Here is a 7,057-nt window from a genome sequence, read left to right as displayed (position 1 = left end):
GGAACAACTTCCAAATATTTAAGGAATTTTCTAAGACATACAACCTCTTTGGATGCTTCACAAGTAGCCACATATTCTGCTTCCATTGTGGAGTCAGCAATGCAAGATTGCTTAATACTCATCCACACAACAGCTCCACCATTAAGGATGAACACAGATCCCGAAGTGGATTTCCTGGATTTCCTAGTTCTTCGAAGATACTTAAGAACATGCTTAACAGCAATCCAGTGCTCAGGTCCAGGGTTGGATTGGAAATGGATAACTACGCCAATGGCGAAACATATCTCAGGTCTAGTGCAAAGCATAGCATACATGAGGCTTCCTACGGCAGAGGCGTAAGGAATTTTCCTCATGTCTTCAATCTCTTGTGCAGTCTTGGGAGACTGGTCCTTAGAAGTGAGACTCCATGCCTAAAAGGTGTTTGGCCCTTATTGGAGTCTTGCATCGAGAAGTGATCCATCACCTTATCAATATAAGATGCTTGAGAGAGTGACAGGGTCCGGTTTTTCCGATCTCGAAAGATTTGGATCCCCAGAATGTACGCGGCTTCTCCTAGATCATTCATGTCGAATTGCTTTGCCAGCCAAACCTTAACCTCAGATAATTTACCCACATCGTTACCTATGAGTAATATATCATCGACATATAATACCAGAAACACAACTTTGCCTTCGTGTATTAACTTGTAAACACAAGGCTCATATATTGACTGTTCAAAGCCGAAGTTTTCACAGTTTCATCGAATCTAATATTCCATGAACTAGATGCTTGCTTTAGTCCATAAATGGATTTAAGTAACTCACAAACCTTGGTCTCTTGACCTTTTTCCACGAAACCGTCTGGTTGAGCCATGTAAATGCGCTCGTCAAGATTGCCATTCAGGAAGGTTGTCTTGACATCGATTTGCCAGATCTCATAGTCGAGAGCTGCAGCTATGGATGGGAGTATGCGGATGGATTTAAGCATCGCGACTGGCGAGAAGGTTTCTTCATAGTCAATCCCTTCTTGTTGGGTATAACCCTTCGCCACAAGTCGTGCTTTGAACGTCTCGACGTTCCCATCCGGACCCCTTTTCTTCTTGTATATCCACTTACACCTTACGGGTTTAATCCCTTCAGGAAGGTCTACAAGTTTCCAGACTTTGCTGACATACATCGAGTGCATTTCAACTTTCATGGCATCAAGCCAAAGGTTTGATTTAGAACAAGCCATCGCTTGGCTATAGGAAACAAGGTCATCCATGTCAGAAACGGCTACGAGAGAGTCTCCATATGACATGTACCTGTCAGGCTTTTGAGTAGCCCTCCCACTACGTCAAAGTACCTTTGGTTTCCTTCGGATATCCAACGAACAGAAACAATTCTGACCTACTAGCCTACTTGCTAGTCTTTTGCCTTAGCACGTGTGCGGGGCAACCCCAAATTTTGATGCGGCCAAGATTCACTTTGCGGCCAGTCCATCGTTCATAAGGAGTACCAGGAACCGTCTTGGACGGAACTTGGTTCAGAATATAAGCGGCTGTTTCGAGGGCATATCCCCAACAGGAAAGAGGGAGTGATGAGTAACTCATCATTGATCTAACCATCTCCATAAGAGTTCGGTTTCTTCTCTCTGACACTCCGTTTTGTTGAGGTGTGCCAGGTGTGGTAAGCTGAGAAGCGATACCTTCTTCTTTAAGAAAGTCATCGAACTCTCCAGACATATACTCACCACCTCGATCAGATCGAAGGGTTTTGATCACTTTGCCAGTTTTCTTTTCCACTACAGCCCTAAAGACCTTAAATACGTTAAAGGTCTCGGATTTGTGTTTGAGCAAATAGACAAAACCATAACGCGAGTAATCATCGGTGAAGGTAACGAAGTATTCGTATCCTCCACGTGCCTGTTGGCTGAGCGGTGCACATACATCAGAATGTACTAGTTCCAGCAACTCAGTGGCTCTTCGACGCTTATCGGAGAAAGGTCGCTTAGTCATTTTTTCTTCTATGCAGGATTCACAAGTAGGTAGTGAACCTATTGCAGAGGCTTGGAGTGGACCGTCCCTCACAAGTCTATTAATCCTATAAAATCCTCGGACCATTCAGGAAATTTAAAGAATAAAATACGAGTAATATTTTTAACTATTATCAATGATGGTAATATTATATATTTTCTCATAATTGACTGGCTTAGTAACACAAGACTCCTTATTATTTGAGCAATTACATAGCTATCCCAGGCTTCGGCTATTTTTATACGTGTTTTTCTGTTCTTTTTCTTTTTTCTTCTTTTCTTTTGTTAGCTGCTTTTTTTTAGTACTCTCGTTTTCTTTTTTCTCTGTACAATCTATAATTTTGAATTCTTTATTTTTCCATATAAAATTTTTTATTTTTTCTTTTATTGGTTCGTAAATATTAAAAGAAAGCTCTTTTTCCATTCGATCCAAAAAAGTGGGGGAATTCGTATTAGCTTCAAATGATTTACAAATAATTGTTTTACGTCTTTGTGCTCGGATTGAGCCTGTAATTAAATCTCGTCGAAAATCCGGTTGTTGTGAATGGCGTAAAGAAATGCATGTTAAATGCACTTATAGCGCTGTTCCATTATCAGAAAAAGAATTTCCTAAAAACTGGTTAACAGAAGGTCTTCAAATAAAGATCCTATTTCCTTTTCATCTTAAAATTTGGAACAAATCTAAGCTACTAGAACGAGAAACCTATCCACTGAAAAATAAAGAAAAAAAAACGGATTTTTTTTTTAAAATCTAGACTGATATGACCAAGTCTTAAGTGCCATAGGTATGTTGATTTTGTTAGATCGGAGGATTCAGAAAGTTTGATCCTCTTTGGCTCCCTAATTAGATCATTATCTATTTCGGTGTCTAAAAGAGAAGGTTGAGTGGGATAGATGTAGAAAAGAGCATTCTTCATACATGCATTAGTGACAAAAGAATTATCAGGAAACGAAATATGAATTCCATTCTTAATGAACTTTAAACAATAATCTTGCTCAAGAAAACGAGCAACGGATATTAAGTTCTTCCCAAAGGTAGGAATAAAATAAACATTATTCAAGTTTAAAGTACGGTCTTCAAAAGACAGCGTCACGGATCCCACAGCCTTCGCAGACACCAGGCTCCCATCACCCCATTTGAAACAGAAGTCGCCTTCCTCTAAGCTTTTGGTTTTCTTGAAACCAGTCAAGGAACAACAAATATGGTTAGTAGCAGCAGAGTCAAGAATCCACGTTGATACATTATCAGCTACTAAGCATGCTTCGGTAATTAGTACAATACTATGTTCCTCTGCTTTGAGATAGGCAGGACAATTCTTTTTCTCGGCTTTTTTAGGTCTCTTCTTAGATCCAGAGACGGAGGCTTTGTGCTCAGTAGCATGTGCCTCTCCTTGATTTCTCTTTCTCTTAGTGAGACCTTCAGCAGTGTGAGTCTCCTTCACAAGCTCGGTAACAATGTACTCTAGCTTATTCATGGAGTAGTTCCCCTTGAAGGTATCAAAAGATTCGGGGAGAGTTTCCAAGATCATATCTATTTTGATCTCCTCGTTAATCTTAGATCCTAGGATTTCCATCTCATTCAGGTAACTAACGATCAGCATCGTATGGTCCCTGACATGAGTCCTAGCCTTCATGCGATAGTTCATAAACTGTCGGACTGCTTGTTGCCTTGTTTGACGCCTTTTCCCTCCAAACATCTCAAGGAGATTGTAGAGCATGTCAGCGGCAGTCTCGATGTCACGATGTTGTTTTTGCAACACATTGTTCTTTGATGCTAAGATATAGCATCTCGCAATCTCATCGGATCGAAGCCAGGCCGCTAAGGTGTCTTTGCCCTCTTGAGTCGAATCATCATTCGTCAGAGGAGGACACGGGGTGGTGAGTACCCATTTGTGCTTGTTAACGGTAAGTATTATGTCGAAGTTATGTTTCCAATCTACGTAGTTCTTGGTTTCGAGTTTGTTCGAGGAAAGGATGATCGAGAGAGTGTTGAGAGACATGTTGCTTAATTAAGTTGAAACAAGTTTATGATTAGTCTTTGGTTTAGGATTTAAGTTTTATTTAAGACTTGATAAAATCAAAAGATGTTATAAACCAAACGATAATTTACTCCCTCAAGAGAAGGCCGCAAAAAATCTCCATTTATAAGTAAATGACACATCATTAATGCTTAGCCAAGATGTCAATACACCAATTTTGACTAGCCACCTTTTAAATTGGTTTGATCACTCACATCCTTTTGCAGAGCCTCAAGGGAGGATTACTAGGGATTGAGTCTAAGTGTGCAACCAACCACTTAGTCCAAAAGATCAACTTTGAAAAAACAATCCCCCAAGAGGAGGCCTTGTCTTCATCGTCTCACTCTCGGACGTAGCTCATTGAGTAATGATCGAAGCAAAAACGCCATAGAGTACTCTCATTTAAGAGAGGGCCACAAGAGTGACTCTTAGTCTCACGTTAGTTACTTCTTTCATGAGTGTTGGGGATCGTGTGTTACAAACAACGAGTATAACCCTCCCACTTAGTTTTTGGAGTTGGTACATCGACTCTTATAAGTTTGGAAACGGATTTCCTAGTTATAGAGCGATAGAGTGGACAACTAGAAAAGAATCCTAGAGCTTCATGTTCAGAGCAGTGTTAGTGCATAAAGGCACAAGGTACATACTCTGATCTTTTCCTATTTTCTATTCGGGAAAGTGCATGAGGGAAGTGTGAACTTCAACTCACTCGAACACTTGAAAGTTAGAGATTACACATCTTTGTTTTTCGACTTGTCTAGAAGGAGACCTCCCACTCAACTTTTCAAGAGCATATAGATTTTGAACATATGTGATATAGATATAGTTTTGAAAACTTATTTGATTTCGATGACAAAATATTTTCAAGTTTGAAAACGAAAACGGTTTTTCTAAATTCAAACTAGTTTTGTAAAAATTCAATTTCAATTAAACTTTAAAAAAAACATTTTAATCTTTCACATCATGTTTATAATCTTATAAAAACCAATTTTTCTCAAAAAAAAAATTCTCATTAGAGTTCAATAACTCATGGTAGTGGGGCTGAAAATCCGGAATTCTAAAAAACTGGATTTTCGGAACAGCCGCGCACCACGGAGTAAAATCACCATATCTGGTGGCTCCGATGTCCTTTTGATCTGAAATCAATTGAATTGGAAAGAGGACAAACAGACATTTAATTTTGTTTAAGAATTATTAAATTTAGAATTCTGAGCTGAGAGTTATACCACTTTTACTGCAGATTTTCTCGAGCTCGAAGAAAACTGGAAATAATTAAAGGTCGGACTTTGAGTGCGAAAAAAGAATCGAGTGTAACGGAACGTTTTAGGAAGTTGTTAAAACTTTTATTTGTGTTTTATTAATATGTTAATAACATGATATAAAAGAAATAATAACAAGCGTAAAACGAATCAAGTAAATAAAAGAAACTAGTAAGACAAGATAACTAGTCACAAAATTTACCGAAATTTCTCAAACTTTAAAAACACGTTTTTCATTATAAAAAATTAAAAACTTTTAGAACTGATTCTAATGTGTTTTAATAAAATCCCAAACTCATAGAAAATCAACATGATTTTTAATTTAAAGGCATGAGCAATAAATTTAAAAAAAACTAAGAAAACAATTCTAACTTGTCACAAAATTTGTAAATTTTCGAAAACGATTTGCAAGCTCATAATTTTAATTACATGTACATGCATATCTTTGACCATAGCTCTGATACCATTTGTTGGAATTGATCTAGGGTTAAGAAAAAGTTTAACGCTTCGAGAAAGCGGCGGAATTTAAAAATTTTCTGTAAAACAAGTAAAACAATTTTACTAACCTAGACAAAGAGCAAGTAGGAATGGCGACGGGTACGGGTTTTAGCGGGTACACCAATACCGGTACCCGTACCCGCCTATTAAAATACCCGTTAACCCGTACCCGTTAACCCGGTTTTCCCAACGGGGCGGGTAACGGGTATACCCGCCGGGTGACGGGTGCCAAAATTGAGCACCCGCTAACCCGTTAACCCGTTTAAAAAAAATAAAAAAATAATTTTTAATAAGATCAAAACAACAACCTACTCATTATGATGTAATCTAAAGTTTTCTTAAAAAAATATCTAGTTTTTTTACATAAAAATAATTAACGGGCGGGTTAGCGGGTTAACGGGGCGGGTTTAACATTTTCGCTACCCGACCCGTACCCGCTAAAATACTAACGGATAATACTCGTTAGCCCGTTAACTCATTTTGAACGGGTATTACCCGACCCGTTAAGACCGGGTAACGGACGGGCTAACAGGTTTCGGGTAAAAATGCCATCCCTAAGAGCAAGCACATGTAAATAAAAACTAATATGAGCATAGAAGTTTACTAACCTTTTTAGACGCTTGAACGTTGAGAAGCTTTTGGAAAAAGGTTGCAACGTTCGTCTCCCCTCGCAGCACATCTCTCTTTCTTCCTCGGCAACTCGAGCAACCACGAAAGTTTCTATCACTAAATCACTCGAGAGAAAAGAAATTAGTGTGTGGGCACTTTTAAACACTACGACTTAAGAACGAGTCTTGAAGTCGCAGAGCTAAACACTAGGTCAAATGAGGACCTAGGTGCCAAAACAATAAAACGAAATTGACTATAGAGAGAGAGAGAGGAGTCGGCCACAAGGTCTAGAGGGAGAGGCTCTCAATCTCTAACTTATGTGGAATGAATAGAATGAGAGGAATGAGGGTCCTACTTATGTGGAATGAATAGAATGAGAGGAATGAGGCTCTCAATCTCTCAATCACAAGGTCGATATTAGTGTTTGTACAACGCTTATGGCTAAGCGTTGTAGAATCTAGGTGTTTCTACAATGCTTTTGGATAAGCGTTGTAGAATCTGATGGTTTCTACAACGCTTATAGCTAAGCATTGTAGAAACTTAGTGATTCTACAACGCTTGTGTAAAGCGTTGTAGAAGTACATAAATTTCAGATTTTCCACAACGTTTACACTATCCATTGTAAAATCGTTGCCGCGGCACCACGTGATTTATGCCGCGGCGAAACCTTTCTACAACGCA

This window comes from Urtica dioica, chromosome 3 (assembly GCF_054948205.1).
Source record: "Urtica dioica subsp. dioica isolate 48M chromosome 3, U.dioica_male_clone48M_v1_H2, whole genome shotgun sequence".
Lineage (NCBI taxonomy): Eukaryota > Viridiplantae > Streptophyta > Magnoliopsida > Rosales > Urticaceae > Urtica > Urtica dioica.
The sequence above is the reverse complement of the archived record's forward strand: the minus strand, read 5'-3'. Positions refer to the sequence as shown.